The sequence below is a fragment of the Acipenser ruthenus genome, chromosome 32 (assembly GCF_902713425.1).
Source record: "Acipenser ruthenus chromosome 32, fAciRut3.2 maternal haplotype, whole genome shotgun sequence".
NCBI classification, from domain to species: Eukaryota; Metazoa; Chordata; class Actinopteri; order Acipenseriformes; family Acipenseridae; genus Acipenser; species Acipenser ruthenus.
In genome coordinates, this window is record NC_081220.1 from 7,701,133 (window position 1) to 7,720,780 (window position 19,648).

Here is a 19,648-nt window from a genome sequence, read left to right on the forward strand (position 1 = left end):
GTAATGGCTTCTTTCTTGCCACCCATCCATACAGGCCAGCTTTGTGTAGGGACTGGCTTATTGTTGATGTGTGAATGCTGACTCCCACCTTAGACACAGAACTTTGCAGATCTCTCAAGGTCATTGGTGGCTTCAGTGACATCCCGAACCAGTTTCCTGCTTGTCCAGCTGCTCAGTTTGGGAGGGCGACCTGATCTGGGTAGTGTCTGGGTGGTATGATGCATCTTCCACTTCTTAATGATGGCCTTCACTGTGCTGAGAGGGATAATCAGAGCCTTTGAAATGTTATTGTACCCTTCTCTGTGCCTCTCTACCACTTTATCCCTGACTTGTATCAAAAGCTCCTTGGTCTTCATGGTTGCTTTGTTGGTTCATTATGTGAGTTGCAGCTTGAAAGTCTTTATATGCCTGAATGTAATTATCTACAAGTTAAACCACTTTGAGTACATACAGGCTAAAACTATTTCACTAATTTTGTGACCTTTAACTTTATCAATGTGGAGTAGTTTGTGTAGATTCTACATGTAAAGTCTAATTTGAAAGCGTCGTGGAGTACGCTCAGGTGCCAACAAAATGTGAAAACTTTGTAGGGGGGTGAATACTTCTGCAAACCACTGGAATTGCTTAATAAAAATATCTTGCGCAAAATGCTTTTTCGGGTTCCCATTCGCTCAGTTTACTTTACTTGAGAAAACCTGGCTTTCATCAGACGTCATGTAAATGAAGGGGAAAGGTAGGGGTTGCCATATAAATTAGCCATGTGTAAAGTTCTTGTGCTGTTTTCACAGATGGCTCATGAAAATGTTGTTTCCATGCACAGAGAACTGGTACACGAGAGAATCTAAGCTGATGTAATAAAGCTGTGATTTCTAAATACCTTGTGCCTGTTTGTTTAATAGAGTCCCCCAGAGAGAGAGGGGAGTATTCAACACATCAGGAGCAGAAATCACCTTGTTAAGAAGCAATGGTATGCAGCCCATTAAAGTGCTAAAAGGTCTCTGGCACACCCTGCTGGAAACAGTATTGATTTTCCACTTCAAGCTGCCCGCATGATAACTGTGGTATACTGTGCTGCGTCTTGAGGTACCGCAGATTCACCATGGTATCAGGGAAGATTCCACACAACACACTGCAAGAGGCTGAGCAATGCAGGAGGAAAAAAAAGAGAAACTTGCACTCATAATAACAATCTATTTAATATATTACTAATGTGATGTAACACAATCAGAATGCTCAACAACATGATGAACACAGATTTTGGTGAGTTTTTAATCTGAACAGATTGTGATTAGGGGTGACCCTATTTATCAAGCAAGTTTATTCTTTTGTTTTCAGTTAATATTTCTGTATTTAGTCGAATGCACTCCTGTTGTTTAGGTGTCCCCAAGTGTCTGCATTTCTGAGAATGTTCTCAAGTCCTGTAAGAGCCTGCAACTGACTTAACTTCTTCACACTAAGTGCAGGGATAGGATTACACATATGTGTGAATGTTATGGTGTCTTGTGCGGTTTCCTAACTGACTGAATCTCTTCCCACAAACAGCACAGTGATAACGTTTCTCTCCTGTGTGAATGCGCTGGTGCCTTTTAAGCAGTGATATATGATTGAAACTCTTCCCACAATCAGCCCAGGAACACGGAGTCCCTCCTGTGGGATTTCCATTGTGAGTTTTAGGAACATCTAATTGACAGGAACTCTTCCCACCTTTAATAGTATGAGGTAAGGTCTTCAAGTTGCCCTGGGTTTCAGAATTGTTAAAACATACAGAATGTGCCGTCTCTGTACTCTCCACAGTAAGTGGGTGTCTGTCTTGTAAAGAAGGAATTGTAACTGAGTGAGTTCTCAATGTCTTCACATTTTCTTCTTGGGGTGTTGTTTCTCTGTGTTTCTTACACTGTGGTTTGCCTCTAGAAGCGTTTTTGCACTGGGGTGATAGAGTGGAGTCGTGTTCTCCTTCATCTACTTTAGAAGCTAAAGAAATAAAGAGAAGAGAGACAAAGGTTATTGTACAGCATTCTTCCACATGCACTGTTCTGAACACAAGTGAATGAGCAGTTCAGTGATTGGTTGCTTGAGATGAGGTGGATTCATTCACCAGTTAGTGTCCCGCAAGTTTCAGTCACAGCAAAAATGATGTCAACATGTCAGCCAAGTGGAAAATGAAAAAACATGCTTTTTTTAATGTTTAAAATGGAATATTTTAAATCGAGCCAACAGAGCATCATGAAAAATCCTATTTAGTACCTGCATTTTGATAGTACTGCAATGTATCTAATATTTAATTTGTTTTTTGATAATTAATAATTAATATAGAAATTATCTGTTGAGCTGGTCTGCTGTACAGAACACCTCCACACACATATTTACTGTACTGTGACAATAATAACACAGCAATGCTTACTGTGAGACACACAAAAGTGAAATGTGGCATTGCGAGCAAACATTACAGTCCTCGGGATAGTTGCAGTGAGATGAGCGTTTAAAAATGATATTGTATTTGCATAAAGTGTAAGAAATAAAATAAGACTCATGTTGGTGATCCTGCTGCATACATTCTCCACAGAAATTCTCTACTGAAATGTTTCTTCTGGTGACGCTGAGCAACCCGACTGGATTTGGCATCACCCAGTGATGGGACATGTGATCCCTGCAGCTCTGTAAAGCTGTGGGAGCAGAACTGCAAACAGCCTACCAGGAATGAGGAAAGGCAAAGATCTAACACAGGGGTGTCCATCCAGACACAGGAGTATCACTTTATATAACTGAACCTGTTCAATGTGGAGTGGAATGGCCTCCAGGAGCGTGATTGGACACCGCTGATCTCACAACATTCTAAAGAGGCGTGGCAGCGGCTGCACATCTAGCAGGTGCCTCAGAAGCAAGCACAGTGATGTCCTTGTTGACATAGTGGTTGGGCAGCTCCCCTTGGTTAAAATATGAATCTCAAGCACACTGCTGGTGTTCAGTACCAGTTTCTGCAGGATGAATAGGCAGCTCAATGCTGCTTGTTTTGTAAGATTACCTCTAAATCCCAGTTCACATTCAGATGGAGAGTCATCACACAGGTTGGATCCCAGTTTGTTGTTCTCCTCAAGTGTACAGACATGATTTTCATGAGGAAGTTCCTCTGCGATGGGGACACATTCCTGCTCTATGAATTCCTCTTTAATAGGAACACATTCCTGTTGAGGGACCTCTTCATCTTTAACACATGCCAGCTCTGTAACCTGCATTAAACTTGCACAGCACTCCTGCTTCTATCTTTGGCCCTTCCTGTGCTTCAGATTCAGGGATAGCGTGGCTCTCTTTGGGATCTGTGGGAAACAAAACTGTATACAATTAGATTTCTTACTTACCAGCTAGGTTTGTTAGTTGCTTTGATCAGGGATTTAAAGTTACTGTTCCTCAGTTATTTCGTATAGGGGTGAGCCGGTATAATAGTTTGGTGGTTTAGGTACATGATGGCATTGATACCATTCCTGTTATTCTACATTGCAATTATTGGTTAACGCTGTGTTTGTGTTCCTATGAACAAAGTGAAGGAAAAGGCATTTTCATATGAACATCTTTTTATTCTACGTCCTGTACAAAACAAGACTCAGTGCTGCTGGGCTTTCTCACCTCCTGTAGCCTCACACTGGAGCATTGCATCCACTTCTACCTCCCTGTCAATCACCATCATGACCGCCGTTCTGCCTTTGCATTGTTCTAATGCAAACATCCATTTCTCTACTGCAAACATGCTTAGAAACCAAGCCAGGAGACTTGCAGTCTTAGCAAAGTGTCTGAGGAATGTCTTTTTGTTACCTGATACAGTATTGAGAATGGTTTTGAAGGAAATGGTCAATGCAGGATGTAAGTTGAGCAGACAAGCGACTACAGCAGGATAGCCTGCTTATTCTCAAAGCAGTTTCATTTAAACAGGTGATTTACACAACTCAAACTTTTTAAAGTGCAGCAATATGTTTTTTGTACAAACTCCACATGTGTAATAATCATTAGCAACAACACTGGAAGCTTACTTGAGCAACGTCACATGACCTGTAGATATAAATCCAATAACATCCCTTGTAGTATTAAAATACATTTGTAATGGTGTGGCTCTCCCTATTGTATGTATCCCGTGCAAACTCATCTCTGCTCTTAAATAATAAACTGGATTAGTAAATGTTTATAAGCAATATGAGCGATCGTTTCCTAATTCTGCTTACCATCAGCTGAACAAAGTACTTTATTTAGAGACTCAATCTAGAGACTCAATAAAATGATACAATTCAGTTGACACCTTACTGTGTTGTATTTACTTCCTCCAACTTCAATCCTTAATTGAACTTGTGGAACCACTCGGGTCCAAAATCTTACACCAGGTTGGTGCAGGCAGGGTGCTGCTGCCGCCCCTTTATTCACATTGTCTTAAGAGAAATTCTAACCAAAATCTTTCCAATGAAGGAAGTTTAAGGTGTTTGATTGACCAAGCAATAACACACAATAACATCAATCTTACCTTGAAATATTAAAGGTTGTTTAATGTCTGCATGTGTAGCGTTTATACACCCTCGCAAAGCTTTCAGCTCGCTCTCTGATATTTCCAATCTCAGCTTCAGACTTTCATTCTCTTTCTCCTTTTTGTTCCATTTCCACTCTGAATTCAGTGAATTTGCTGCCGACAGCTTTAGTAATCGCGCACAAGACGGTGTGTAGAGCCGCTTTCACTGCGTGCTCGATGGTAGAGGCGAGCTCGTCTTGAAAGAGCGACACGGACACGCTGACGCGTCCATCTTCACTGGTTTGAGTTTCACACTGGTCTAGCGGAATCCTCTTTTCAATCAGAAACACCGCCTGCGGTTTGTATTTAGTAATATTTATTTTTTACTGTAGCCTTCCCATTCAAATATATTCATCACTTCTTCTGGTGTGATAAAGAAAGAACACAAACAACAGGCTTTGCAAGGAGTAACTTTACTTTGGTCTTTCAGAATCGCGCAGAGCTCTGCTGGAGCTTCAACGCGTTTGTTTCTCAGTAAATCATCTCATTGAAAAGCTCGACTTGTCTGTAGCTGCGACTGACGCGCTCCGCTCTGTGTGTGAAATTCAACACAGAAAAGGGATGCTTTCCTTTTCACGGAACTCCGTGCAGGTAATAAACAAACACAAAAATCACTAATTATTAGAAAACATTTCATCCCAGCCTAAATACTTTAAACAGCAGGAGACAGCGTGTTGTAAAATCATCACTGACTGCAGCCACCTCTCCACACATGAACAAAACAAACCTCTCTATTTCCTGGACTGAAATGAAAGCGTCACCAGCAGAAGGCGGGTCTGGTTGGAGTCATCGCGTATTATTGGCTGTAGAAACACTCTATCCCCAGCATGTGAGTCTGATTGGCTGTAGAAACACTCTATCCCCAGCATGTGAGTCTGATTGGCTGTAGAAACACTCCATCCCCAGCATGTGAGTCTGATTGGCTGGCCTCCCTGTCGAGGCGGTTATGAAACTGGATGTCAGAGTTCGCCATGTTGGCTCTTTCAGCGCTGTGTTCAATGCGATGCATTCAGGCGCGTTAAGTAAGTGAGCCGCTCAGAAAGCACACGGAGCTGAATTTAAATGACTTAACGCTCTGCTACAGGAGAGCGCTGAGCGACTTTTAAAAATGGAGAATAATAATGATTTGCTTGTTAGTGTTTGTGAGGTGATGGTTGATGAAATGGCCCCGTGTGAAGTTACTGTCCCCTGCTGGACCTCGCTGAGTTCGGCGCTCTGTTTGGACTGAACCTCATATCTGTCTGTGTTTAATACCGACAATACCGACGTTAATAATGAACATTATGAATAATATTAATACTACAAGCCTAATAATAATACATTAATAAATATAAAACAGCTCTACATTTAAAAAGAAAAATGAAATTAAATGATACAAATTCGAAAACAACCATTTTCACATTATTGTCTACATGCATCATCTCAAATAATTACAATGTCATTTATCAGACCCTTCGGCGTTGTCTTTTGAAGAATTAAACCTGCCAGACCGAACGCAGGCTAACAGTCAATCAATCAACTAATCAATCAATTAATTAATTAATTGATCATATATATATTCTATAGCGCCCGATATGCGCTTCACAAAATCTACTTCAAAACAAGAAAATATCTAATTGTAAGCCTGGTCGAACAAAATAAGTCTTCAGTGTAATTTTAAACAAAGAGCGCTTTCCACGATTTAAGATGCTTTCGAGAGACAGAATATTGGAATTGGCAGCCGAAACTGGGGGATAAAACTGCCTGTGATCAAAGTGGGCAAAAAAGTTCCATACTTTGCATAACGTATTTGGGAGAAAAGAAAACGGATCATCTCTGATTTGCAACGTTTCCATGGTTCGGCCCGGCCACTGCCGTGTGACTGGTTAAAATGATGTTCAGATTTTTTTTCTGCTGCTTGGTAATTCAGTCTTGAGGCAGCTGTAGCAGAGTGGCGCAGCGGAAGCGTGCTGGGCCCATAACCCAGAGGTCGATGGATCGAAACCTTCCTCTGCTAGCTTGTTTTTCTTCTGTTAGCAAAGTAGTTTTTTTAAATATTAACTGAAGCAATTAATTAATATTACATATTGTAATCAAGGATGATATAATGCACAAAGATACTTGTCTCATAAGAGCTGAAATAAATTATAGCGCGTTGATATTATGTTACTAACGGATTGTTTAGAAATGTACGTAATTATATTACAACTATTCTAAAAAAGAATGTTATCTCGAAAAAGGAGGCTTGACAAGCCGAAATTGCTCAGCTGGGAGAGCGTTAGACTGAAGATCTAAAGGTCCCTGGTTCGATCCCGGGTTTCGGCAAACAACAAAACGATATTGGTTTTGTATTATTTTGAACTAAAAAAACAGAGCACATTCATTCTTCAGCGTAATTGGATGAAATAACAGCGTATCAGAGTGCCATTTTCTAATTTTATTAAGAAATGCAAAAAACATCGTCCCTGGGTGGGCTTGAACCACCAACCTTTCGGTTAACAGCCGAACGCGCTAACCGATTGCGCCACAGAGACCAACCTGTTAAGCAGCCAAAGCATACGGGAGTGATGAGCAAGGCGAGATGCTGCAGAACGTGATCGAGGGAGCAGAACTCATCAGAACCTGAGATCACATCTAAGAAGAAAGCAACACGGGGCAGGAAAGTCTATCTAATTAATTATGGCAGCACAGCTTATGTCGTTTTGTTAGATAACACCCTGGGAGACAACAGAGCAGTGTGTGTAAATAGCTGCAATGGAAACCATATACTTACGACTTAATTTTGATACAGAACTGTGGTCATGTGTAATCTGTTTTCATTATGATAATAAAGCTACAGTTCAGTGGATTATATTTGGAATCTTTGGTTCTGTCATTCACTATCTTCTCAAATAAGATGACAAATTAATAGCTCAGTTGGTTACAGTGAAAGGAACCTCGAAAAGTCAGCCCGGCAAGCTCAGTCGGTAGAGCATGAGACTCTTAATCTCAGGGTCGTGGGTTCGAGCCCCACGTTGGGCGTCCTTTTTAAATACAAATTGAAGATGTTTCTTCGAGACAACGGAGCAAAGTCTGATTCTGTTCACATTGTATACAGTATTGCAACAAAATTACTTATTGGTCATTCTCAAATAGCAATTGCTATTGTAAAAAGCATGCATCGTTTATAGCTATAACGATATTGAAATAAATAATCTTACTATTTTGGGTTGGCTTCAATCCGTTTCTTTTTTTTTAGAATTGTCTTAACATCATTCATGGAGCATCAGTTGGTATGTGCGTAATAAAACCAATCGGGCCTTGATACGAGAACCCTAGTGTGTGCTGAAATAAATAATGCGGTTTTCTACAATAACAAACGTAGCTTGTCAGAATGGCCGGTTGGTCTAAGACGCCAAACTCAAGGACATTGTCTTTCCAAAGAATTGTGTGTTCTGGTCCCTGAATGGAGGCGTGGGTTGAAATCCCACTTCTAACAGTTCACTTTTACTTATTTTTAAAAGGAATAAATGTGTTCATTTTACTATAAAAGATTGTTTTAAGGAAATCAACAGCTAATAACAAACTCTTGTCAGCACTCAATACCATTTTAATTTCCATTTTAAATCAGACTAAAATAGTGTTCCTAACACAGATTGCAATTTTTGTTATAAACAGACTACTTGATGAAGTCACTGAAAAATATTTTGTGGCCAAACATGTATTTAACTTGATTGTTTTAATATTCCAAATAACATATTACTGAAAAACATCTCCGTCGACCACTGGATCGTGGTCTCAGGCTGGGATGCGGACCATTGAGAACAGTATAAACGATCTATTAGTGGAAGTAGCTTACATGAGAAATGCCCTCGTTTAACAGGCTGGGATGATAGACTTCGGTATTCTCCAACTGCTGTTTACATTTTCTAACACGTTATGAGGACTAATACAAAGTTTGACACTTTCCTTGTAAGTGGGGGTAAGCACAAGTTATTTTCAGATGTAATGTCTTTATTTAAGCTCAATCTAGTCCTGCGTAGTGCAAATCACATTACTGTTTAAAGTGTTCTTAATTTGTTTTAACATTAGCAGTGATCCATTTGAAATTTGCTTAATGATTTAAACAACTGAACTTATTGTCAGCTCGGTGCTGAGAAGAAAACACTCCCACTCCTCCTGGTGGATACCGAGACAAATCTCTTCAAAACAGTTTCACTCTAGAAATGATCCTTGCAAATATAGTCTTATCTTTTATTGGCAGACCGTCACCCCCAGCTGGCAAGCTCTACTTCATATGATACAATGACTGGGCAACAACGAGGTGTTACACAATACAAACTAACTTGAGACAGCCAAGCCGTTAAAGCATACCTTAAGTTTGTCATGTGATACAAAAGCAAGTTTTGGCATTTTTGCATTGCCTGCCTCGTCAAAGAAGCTCGAGCCACAGCACACAGCGCTGCTGCATCGGGACACAGAGGTGGATTTTAAAGCGACTGAATCAACGAGCTGAGACTACTTTTTGAAGAAATTGAAAACATGCCTCTCGTCGAAATATTTGCTATTTAATTAAAAAAATGTTTTGAATTTGCAAATGGCAGACTACAAAAAAAAAAAAAAAGATAATCTGAATTGCTCATATCAAGCTGCGATGTAGCCTATGAGAATCGCTGACACAATTCGAGGGAAATTAGCTCAAATGGTAGAGCGCTCGCTTAGCATGCGAGAAGTAGCGGGATCGATGCTCGCATTCTCCAAATAGTTTTAACGTATCTGCGTATTTAGTCCCAACGCAATATGGATTGTTTTAAGGAAATCAACAGCTAATAACAAACTCTTGTCAGCACTCAATACCATTTTAATTTCCATTTTAAATCAGACTAAAATAGTGTTCCTAACACAGATTGCAATTTTTGTTATAAACAGACTACTTGATGAAGTCACTGAAAAATATTTTGTGGCCAAACATGTATTTAACTTGATTGTTTTAATATTCCAAATAACATATTACTGAAAAACATCTCCGTCGACCACTGGATCGTGGTCTCAGGCTGGGATGCGGACCATTGAGAACAGTATAAACGATCTATTAGTGGAAGTAGCTTACATGAGAAATGCCCTCGTTTAACAGGCTGGGATGATAGACTTCGGTATTCTCCAACTGCTGTTTACATTTTCTAACACGTTATGAGGACTAATACAAAGTTTGACACTTCCCTTGTAAGTGGGGGTAAGCACAAGTTATTTTCAGATGTAATGTCTTTATTTAAGCTCAATCTAGTCCTGCTTAGTGCAAATCACATTACTGTTTAAAGTGTTCTTAATTTGTTTTAACATTAGCAGTGATCCATTTGAAATTTGCTTAATGATTTAAACAACTGAACTTATTGTCAGCTCGGTGCTGAGAAGAAAACACTCCCACTCCTCCTGGTGGATACCGAGACAAATCCCTTCAAAACAGTTTCACTCTAGAAATGATCCTTGCAAATATAGTCTTATCTTTTATTGGCAGACCGTCACCCCCAGCTGGCAAGCTCTACTTCATATGATACAATGACTGGGCAACAACGAGGTGTTACACAATACAAACTAACTTGAGACAGCCAAGCCGTTAAAGCATACCTTAAGTTTGTCATGTGATACAAAAGCAAGTTTTGGCATTTTTGCATTGCCTGCCTCGTCAAAGAAGCTCGAGCCACAGCACACAGCGCTGCTGCATCGGGACACAGAGGTGGATTTTAAAGCGACTGAATCAACGAGCTGAGACTACTTTTTGAAGAAATTGAAAACATGCCTCTCGTCGAAATATTTGCTATTTAATTAAAAAAATGTTTTGAATTTGCAAATGGCAGACTACAAAAAAAAAAAAAAGATAATCTGAATTGCTCATATCAAGCTGCGATGTAGCCTATGAGAATCGCTGACACAATTCGAGGGAAATTAGCTCAAATGGTAGAGCGCTCGCTTAGCATGCGAGAAGTAGCGGGATCGATGCTCGCATTCTCCAAATAGTTTTAACGTATCTGCGTATTTAGTCCCAACGCATTATGGATTCTTTGTAACAGAGACGCCCGCCCTACATGTGTATTTTAAAGCACATTCTCCTAATTTGTAATATTCCCCAGACTGAAAAACTGCAGTGCGCCGTCCATCGTATGTCTTCCGAGAAACACAAAGGGAGATTATTTATTTATTTATTTATTTATTTATTTATTAGCAATTAAAGAGTTTGTGTTAATTGAGAATAAAAATTAATGGCTTGAAGTTTGCTTTCATTTGTAACGTGTTTATAATGAAATATTGGTTCTTGTGTTTTTACCAATCATTGTACGGTATACTATCTACTGTTGCATGTCCATGGTTTTGTTTCACAGCTTCCCATATGGTCTAGCTGTTAGGATTCCTGGTTTTCACCCAGGCGGCCCGGGTTCGACTCACGGTATGGGAACGTCCTTATTATTGTCATTTTGTTACAGAACTGTGGTCATGTGTAATGTGTCTTAAATATGATAATAAAGCTACAGTTACTCGAAATATATATTATATATATACAGAATGATGCAAATGTATTTGACTCTATTCACATTCCCATCGCGTGGAACCATCGCAGTTTGTTTTTAAATTATATTAATCCCTGGTCAAGACAAAGTCTCTCTGGGGTGGGACGATCATTAGAATGCGGATTTAAGGTCTCCGGTCCCATCATAGAAGCAAGATAGTTTATTCACAAATAAATACCTACACATTTATTTATGTTTCTTTTGTTGTTAAATTAACACATTATTGCATTCTGTCATGTCACGCTGTGCACTCTAGGATTGCATAACAAGCATGCATTACGTCAGGGCTTCGTGGCGCAACGGTAGCGCGTCTGTCTCCAGATCAGGTGGTTGCGTGTTCAAATCACGTCGAGGTCAAAGCCTCTTCATTTCTATTCCACTTTATTTCATTTTTTAACGTGCCTGGATTTGAATGTCTCCGGACATTTATTTATACAATTTATTGATTATATAGCGACAAACAAATTTCAATCAAGTTCCAGTCTCTCTGCCATTATCTTGCGCTGCTGTGTTTGGTCAGGTAAAAAGGGCGTGACCAGAGCGGTATGGGCAATCCCGTTAGGTAGCTTGCATGTCAATCTCTCCTTCTTTTCTATTTATACACCCAGCACTGCTTCCGCCCTTCGTCTGTGTTTGTTTTTGGTCTGTGTTTGTTTTTTTGTTGTTCGCTCCTTTCACTGCAGGTCATTTCTCTGCTCAGCGCTGGTAGACAGTATCAGCTATTTTCCTACCTGCTCAGGTGATTCTTTTCATCATTCAGCTTTTGTATTTTTCTGCAGGAGCTCCAACTTTAGTCTTCTCTGCTCCCTCCAGTCTCCAGCGCAGCTACAGCGCCGTTCAAAGCGCAGCGTCATTCTCAGCTTGCTCTGCGTTTTCATCAGAAAGACTGTTCCGACGTCACCGCTGCACTGCAACTCTTTAACACCGGCGCCTCACAGACCATGGTTACCACGGCAACGCCTCATCGAGTGACTACTGGGAGTGGTAAGTTGCCATGGCGACCAGGCAGCTTTAACAGGCAATGCGAGCCTGTGCCTCACTACTGCAATCTTCTGGCTCCTGCTGCTGCGCTTTTGCAACATGAGAGCTTCAACTCGCCGAATTATGACATCTAAATACTGCAGGCTCCTCTTCTAGACCTACGTTAACTTACTTATATCATCACTAACTGTTCTAAAGCAAACGTTTTATCCATAGACAAGGATTTTAATCGCAATAACCAAATATATGCTATCCTGCTTCACTGAAGCCAAAAGTTTCAATTCCAATCGCAACCTCTAGATGGCAGCATAACACCACAAACTACATAATTTAAACTGATTTGCTATAGCTGCGAATCTCGCACACTCCAAACTTTCTATCAATTCCTGCAGTTCGTTGTCTTTCCGAGGGATTCTCAGTCCCGTCCTGCCTCAACCTCTTTTGCTTCATATATTAACTTGATTATTTCAAATCAAAACCCCTCCCTTCGAGGATCTGGTCATGAAGCCATGCTTATCAGCTTTCTGAGATGTTAAGAATCCACTGTCACATTAATTTTCCAGCTTCCTTGCATCAGGCCATTCCTGCAACCTTCTTGTTCCCGGATTTGCACTTCCTCATTTGCCCCCAACTTCATCAAGGCACTTAATACAACTTTCAAAGTCCATTTCATTCAATTTGAGCTTCCAGGCACATACGGAAACTATGTCCTACGATTATCAACATTTCAGTCAAGAGTACTCCAACACCGCAATAGACAATACACTCTTAGACTGCTCCTGATCAAATCAATAGGTTTTGCAGCAGCCTCCGAGCAACACATTCTCATCCTCTCAGGTTCTGCAGAGGCCTCAAATCTACGCATTCTTCATCTCTGCCCAAAGGCAGACCCATCTCCGACATCATCTTAAACGCCTTAACTCTCAAATACCAATTTTCACTGCATTCAGCAGCTCTCTGCTCTCTATAGCAGGCCATTGCACACTACTGACAACATTCCATCGTTTCTCTGTTTCCGTCTGTCCTAAACGGAGGGGGTTCTCTGTTTTTGTCTCTCCTAAACGGACCCGAGACACATTTCCAAAGCTCTCCACGCTGCCCAGCTGACAGCTTAGCTGCCTGAGGATGCCGCACTGAGTTGCGAAGGATCTGTCCTTTTGTCCTGTTGGTCCCCTTCCTGTCTCTTGTTCCACTAAATGCCCAGCAGCCAGAGGATGCTGCCTGACCCGTCGGGAGCGAGTGTCAGATTGTTGTATGTTATGTGTTTAAACATTGCTCTTTCTCTCTCACTTTTACGTCACCCCTCTCAAGCCCTCGTAGGCAACCAGTGAAATGTGAGGTGATGTGAATAGAGTCAAATACATTGCATCATTCTGCAGTAACATTGCAGCAGTAACTGTAGGTTTATCATCATAATGAAAACACATTACACATGACCACAGTTCTGTAACGAAATGACAATAACAAAGACGTTGCCATACCGGGAGTCGAACCCGGGCCACCTGGGTGAAAACCAGGAATCCTAACCGCTAGAACATATGGGAAGCTGATTAACAAGCTCCTGGACATGCAACAGTAGCTAGTATACAGTACAATGATGGTAAAAAACCACTAATTCATTACAAACACGTTACAAATTAAAGCAAACTTCAAGCCATTTATATTTATTCTCAATTAACACAAACTCTTCAATTGCTAAAAAATATAAAAAATCTCCCTTTGTGCTTCTCGCAAGGCATACGATGGAGGGCGCACTGCAGTATTTCAGTCTGCGGGAATATTACAAATTAGCAGACTGCTTTAAAATACACATGTAGGGCGGGCGACTCTGTTACAAAGAATTGTCACACTTTGTATTTATCTCCATAATGCGCCGGGACAAAATACGCAGATACTTTAAAATTATTTGGAGAATGCGGGCATCGATCCCGCTACTTCTCGCATGCGAAGCGAGCGCTCTACCATTTGAGCTAATTCCCCTCGATTTATGCCATGATGATGTAATGACAAGTGTAAAAAAAGAAACAGATTGAAGCCAACCCACGAAAGTAAGATTCTTTATTTCAATATCGGTATAGCTTTAAAGGATGCACGCATTTTACAATAGCAATTGCTATATGACAATGACCAATAAGAAATTGTGTTGCAATACTTTATACAATGTGAACAGAATCAGACATTGCTCCGTTGCCTCGAAAAAACATCTACAATTTGTATTTAATAAGGACGCCCAACGTGGGGCTCGAACCCACGACCCTGAGATTAAGAGTCTCATGCTCTACCGACTGAGCTAGCCGGGCTGTCGGGAGAAAGTTTCTTTCTTTGAGGCGGGGGTGAGAGAGGAAGTACCGACAGGTGCGTGGGACCTGAGATTCGGTGTGCTGCTGCTGTAGATGAGTGTTCTGGAGACGCGCTGTGTCTGTGTCTGCGGTGTTACAGCCGTGTGAGTATATTCCAAAAGTAAAGCGTTGGATAATTCGAGAGCTAGTCTGTTGAATAAAGCTCTGAGACGTGTGGTTAAATCCCGGTCTCATCAATTTTGTTTTGTTAGATTAAAAGTGTTCCAGCAGCAGGTAAATGTCCCCACACCTTTTGGTTCTGTTTACTTATGCTACACCGCTGCTAAACCTCAACGTTGCTGCTAATTATCTTAACTAAACTTGTATTGTTGTTGAATTGCTCTAATATAGTTAAACCTGTAATGTTGCAGCTAGCGTTCCCTAATACTGTTAAAACTTGTGTGTATTAACAATCTGGCTTTTGTTGTTGTACCCTTGCTGCGAAGAGCTGTTTCCAATCACCTAGCACTCTTAAAGAGAAGTGTAATCGCTGCTATATGTTGGTCTAATACCCCATGCTTTTAAAATGTGGCTATTGGCTGGCTTTATTCAATTTCCCCTCCTTGTTTTTAGTACAACTTTAATACATTGTATTTTTAGTTATTTGAACTGATTTATGTGACTCATGGATCATTGTAATAAAGCTTTGTGAATTGTTATTCTGCCTTTGTCATTCTGTTGTCATTCCTATTCCAAACCTTTTAATTAATTTTTAGTAGTGTCGGTATTAGGACTCTCACTGGGTGTCACTGGGTGTGGCTGCTACAATCCCATATAGAATGCGACAAAACAGGTCGCCCTCCTTCATATAAACAGAAAAAGAATAAGTACACACACACACGAGTTGATTTACTGCAGCGTCAGACATCGGAGGTTCAGCAGTGTACTGCAATGTTGTAAAAAGACGTGTCTAATTCAGGATGGTTGAGCGAGCTATGGCGCTGCGTTCAGATCACAGTTACCCTGGAAGCGTGGCTTCGAATTCCATTTCTGACAGCTCTGTTTGTTCATTAACCACTCAGCCACGGCTACATGCTCTCACGGTTTTCCGTGAAAACAGCCGTATTATTGTCAAAAGAAGCAAACGACACCCGCAGTAATGCTGCAGATGGCAGTATATGCTAAATAATGAACCCAAGTCAAATGCCTTTGTTGAAACTCTATCAGATTTGTACAAGTCAAGCACACGTGGGAAATAATAATACCATATCCTTTCTGCCAACGTTCATAATAATGAATACATCCTTATTTCAAAATATGTAGCTATTTAACTGATCTTTTCAAAACACCCATACACAAAAGCCTTATTTCTACTGAAAAACTAACTTGCTTCATGGCTGCTGCTACAGCACTCGGGCACGTTGTGCCTAGCGTTAGCGGACATAGGAGATAAGAAGACCTACAAAATATCACGCGCTGCAGTTTTTCAGTCCGGGGATTATTACAAATTAGCAGACTGTGCATTAAAATACACATGCATGGTGGGCGTCTCTGTTACAAAGAATTGTCACACTTTGTATTTATCTCCATAATGGGCCGGGACAAAATAAGCAGATACTTTAAAATTATTTGGAGAATGCGGGCATCGATCCCGCTACTTCTCGCATGCTAAGCGAGCGCTCTACCATTTGAGCTAATTCCCCTTTAATGGTGCCAGGGATTCTCATAGGCTTCATCGCAGCTTGATACGAGCAAATCAGATTGTCAGTTGTTTTTTATTTTTATTTTGGCAATGTAGTCTGTGATTGCAAATTAAAAAAAAAACATATTTAATTAACAAATTAGCAAATATTTCGACTAGAGGTATGTTTTCAATTTCTTTAAAAAGTAGTCTCAGCTCGTTTATTCAGTCGCTTAGAAATCCACAATCTGTGTCCCGATGCAGCAGCGCTGTGTGCTGTGGCTCGAGCTTGTTTGACGAGGCAGACGATGCAAAAATGCCAATACTTGCTTTTGTATCACACGACAAACTTAAGGTATGCTTTAACGGCTTGGCTGTCTCGAGTTAGTTTGTATTGTTAATGTAACACCTCGTTGTTGCCCAGTCATTGTTTCATATGAAGTAGAGCTTGCCAGTTGGGGGCGACGGTCTGCTAATAAAAGTTAAGACTATATTTGCAAGGATCATTTCTAGAATGAAACACGTTTTGAAGGGATTGGTCTCGGTATCCACCAGGAGGAGTGGCAGTGTTTTCTTCTGAGCACCGAGCTGACAATGAGTGTTGTTATCGGGAAACTACTCGCTGCAAGGAATGACCACTTCAATCTTCAGTCGGGGGTTGCTGAAGGAAGGGGACACATTTTGAGTGTGTATCTCATTCCGGTAGAAACATAGAAAAAAGAAACCATCAAGCCCACAATTGTTCAGTTGTTTAAATCAATAACCACATTTAAATTGATCATTGCTAATGTCAAAACAATTTAAGAACACTTTAAATAGGGCTTGACTAATATAAAAATATAGCAATGTCTTTTGCACTACGCAGGACTAGATTGAGTTTAAAATAGACATTACATCTGAAAATAACTTGTGCTTACCCCCACTTACAAGGAAGCTGTCAACCTTTGTATTCGTCCTCATAACGTGTTAGAAAATGTAAACAGCAGTTGGAGAATACCGAAGTCGATCATCCTAGCATGTTAAACGAGGGCATTTCTCATGTAAGCTACTTCCACTAATAGATCGTTTATACTGTTCTCAATGGTCCGCATCCCAGCCTGAGACCACGATCCAGTGGCAGTCGGAAATGTTTTTCAAAGTAATATGTTATTTGAAATATTAAAACAATCTTTAGTTAAATAACACATGTTTCTACACAAAATATTTTTCAGTAACTTCGACAAGTAGCCAGTTTACAACAAAAATGCAATCTGTGTTAGGAACGCTTTTTTAGTCCGATTTAAAATGGAAATGAAAATGGTATTGAGTGCTGACAAGAGTTTGGTATCAGATGTTGATTTCCTTGAAACAATCTTTTATAGTAAAATGAACAAATTGATTCATTTAAAAAATAAGTAAAAGTGAACTGTCAGAAGTGGGATTTGAACCCACGCCTCCATTCGGAGACCAGAACACACAATTCTTTGGAAAGACAGCGTCCTTGAGTCTGGCGCCTTAGACCACTCGGCCATTCTGACAAGCTGCGTTTGCTTTAGTAGAAAACCGCATTATTTCATTTCAGCACAGACACGTGTTGTCTATTGTATCAAGGCCCGATTGGGTTTATTACGCACATACTAACTTGCTCCATGAATGATGTAATGCCAAGTGTAAAAAAAGAATCAGATTGAAGCCAACCCACGAAAGTAAGATTCTTTATTTCAATATCGGTATAGCTTTAAAGGATGCACGCATTTTAAAATAGCAATTGCTATATGACAATGACCAATAAGTAATTGTGTTGCAATACTTTATACAATGTGAACAGAATCAGACATTGCTCCGTTGCCTCGAAGAAACATCTACAATTTGTATTTAAAAAGGACGCCCAACGTGGGGCTCGAACCCACGACCCTGAGATTAAGAGTCTCATGCTCTACCGACTGAGCTAGCCGGGCTGTCGGGAGAAAGTTTCTTTCTTTGAGGCGGGGTGAGAGAGGAAGTACCGACAGGTGCGTGGGACCTGAGATTCGGTGTGCTGCTGCTGTAGATGAGTGTTCTGGAGACGCGCTGTGTCTGTGTCTGCGGTGTTACAGCCGTGTGGGTATATTCCAAAAGTAAAGTGTTGGATAATTCGAGAGCTAGTCTGTTGAATAAAGCTCTGAGACGTGTGGTTAAATCCCGGTCTCATCAATTTTGTTTTGTTAGATTAAAAGTGTTCCAGCAGCAGGTAAATGTCCCCACACCTTTTGGTTCTGTTTACTTATGCTACAGCGCTGCTAAACCTGAACTTTGCTGCTAATTATCTTAACTAAACTTGTATTGTTCTTGAATTGCTCTAATATAGTTAAACCTGTAATGTTGCAGCTAACGTTCCCTAATACTGTTAAAACTTGTGTGTATTAACAATCTGGCTTTTGTTGTTGTACCCTTGCTGCAAAGAGCTGTTTCCAATCACCTAGCACTCTTAAAGAGAAGTGTAATCGCTGCTATATGTTGGTCTAATACCCCATGCTTTTAAAATGTGGCTATTGGCTGGCTTTATTCAATTTCCCCTCCTTGTTTTTAGTACAACTTTAATACATTGTATTGTTAGTTATTTGAACTGATTTATGTGACTCGTGGATCATTGTAATAAAGCTTTGTGAATTGTTATTCTGCCTTTGTCATTCTGTTGTCATTCCTATTCCAAACCTTTTAATTAATTTTTAGTAGTGTCGGTATTAGGACTCTCACTGGGTGTCACTGGGTGTGGCTGCTACAATCCCATATAGAATGCGACAAAACAGGTCGCCCTCCTTCATATAAACAGAAAAAGAATAAGTACACACAGACACACGAGTTGATTTACTGCAGCGTCAGACATCGGAGGTTCAGCAGTGTACTGCAATGTTGTAAAAAGACGTGTCTAATTCAGGATGGTTGATCTAGCTTTGGCGCTGCGTTCAGATCACAGTTACCCTGGAAGCGTGGGTTCGAATTCCATTTCTGACAGCTCTGTTTGTTCATTAACCACTCAGCCACGGCTACATGCTCTCACGGTTTTCCGTGAAAACAGCCGTATTATTGTCAAAAGAAGCAAACGACACCCGCAGTAATGCTGCAGATGGCAGTATAGGCTAAATAATGAACCCAAGTCAAATGCCTTTGTTGAAACTCTATCAGATTTGTACAAGTCAAGCACACGTGGGAAATAATAATACCATATCCTTTCTGCCAACGTTCATAATAATGAATACATCCTTATTTCAAAATATGTAGCTATTTAACTGATCTTTTCAAAACACCCATACACAAAAGCCTTATTTCTACTGAAAAACTAACTTGCTTCATGGCTGCTGCTACAGCACTCGGGCACGTTGTGCCTAGCGTTAGCGGACATAGGAGATAAGAAGACCTACAAAATATCACGCGCTGCAGTTTTTCAGTCCGGGGATTATTACAAATTAGCAGACTGTGCATTAAAATACACATGCATGGTGGGCGTCTCTGTTACAAAGAATTGTCACACTTTGTATTTATCTCCATAATGGGCCGGGACAAAATAAGCAGATACTTTAAAATTATTTGGAGAATGCGGGCATCGATCCCGCGACTTCTCGCATGCTAAGCGAGCGCTCTACCATTTGAGCTAATTCCCCTTTAATGGTGCCAGGGATTC

The 19,648-nt window shown here is 40.5% G+C and overlaps 10 non-coding genes across 10 annotated transcripts; 5 read left to right on the forward strand and 5 right to left on the reverse strand.

Annotated features, from left to right (window-relative positions):
- The first annotated feature begins 6,777 nt into the window (after positions 1–6,777).
- On the forward strand, positions 6,778–6,850 carry trnaf-gaa (transfer RNA phenylalanine (anticodon GAA)). The gene has a single exon. It is a non-coding gene; the product is annotated as a tRNA-Phe (tRNA).
- Positions 6,851–6,985: 135 nt separating this feature from the next.
- Positions 6,986–7,059, reverse strand: trnan-guu (transfer RNA asparagine (anticodon GUU)). Its single transcript has one exon. It is a non-coding gene; the product is annotated as a tRNA-Asn (tRNA).
- A 414-nt stretch (positions 7,060–7,473) lies between these two features.
- trnak-cuu (transfer RNA lysine (anticodon CUU)) lies at positions 7,474–7,546 on the forward strand. The gene has a single exon. It is a non-coding gene; the product is annotated as a tRNA-Lys (tRNA).
- Positions 7,547–10,883: 3,337 nt separating this feature from the next.
- trnae-uuc (transfer RNA glutamic acid (anticodon UUC)) lies at positions 10,884–10,955 on the forward strand. Its single transcript has one exon. It is a non-coding gene; the product is annotated as a tRNA-Glu (tRNA).
- Positions 10,956–11,352: 397 nt separating this feature from the next.
- On the forward strand, positions 11,353–11,424 carry trnaw-cca (transfer RNA tryptophan (anticodon CCA)). The gene has a single exon. It is a non-coding gene; the product is annotated as a tRNA-Trp (tRNA).
- Positions 11,425–14,275: 2,851 nt separating this feature from the next.
- On the reverse strand, positions 14,276–14,348 carry trnak-cuu (transfer RNA lysine (anticodon CUU)). Its single transcript has one exon. It is a non-coding gene; the product is annotated as a tRNA-Lys (tRNA).
- Positions 14,349–16,492: 2,144 nt separating this feature from the next.
- Positions 16,493–16,698, forward strand: LOC131703521 (small nucleolar RNA U3). The gene has a single exon (XR_009309963.1). It is a non-coding gene; the product is annotated as a small nucleolar RNA U3 (small nucleolar RNA).
- Positions 16,699–17,414: 716 nt separating this feature from the next.
- On the reverse strand, positions 17,415–17,525 carry trnal-caa (transfer RNA leucine (anticodon CAA)). The gene is made up of 2 exons: positions 17,488–17,525; positions 17,415–17,460 (listed from the first exon to the last, which is right to left on the reverse strand). It is a non-coding gene; the product is annotated as a tRNA-Leu (tRNA).
- Positions 17,526–17,872: 347 nt separating this feature from the next.
- Positions 17,873–17,945, reverse strand: trnak-cuu (transfer RNA lysine (anticodon CUU)). Its single transcript has one exon. It is a non-coding gene; the product is annotated as a tRNA-Lys (tRNA).
- Positions 17,946–19,555: 1,610 nt separating this feature from the next.
- trnaa-agc (transfer RNA alanine (anticodon AGC)) lies at positions 19,556–19,628 on the reverse strand. Its single transcript has one exon. It is a non-coding gene; the product is annotated as a tRNA-Ala (tRNA).
- Between the last annotated feature and the right edge of the window lie 20 nt (positions 19,629–19,648).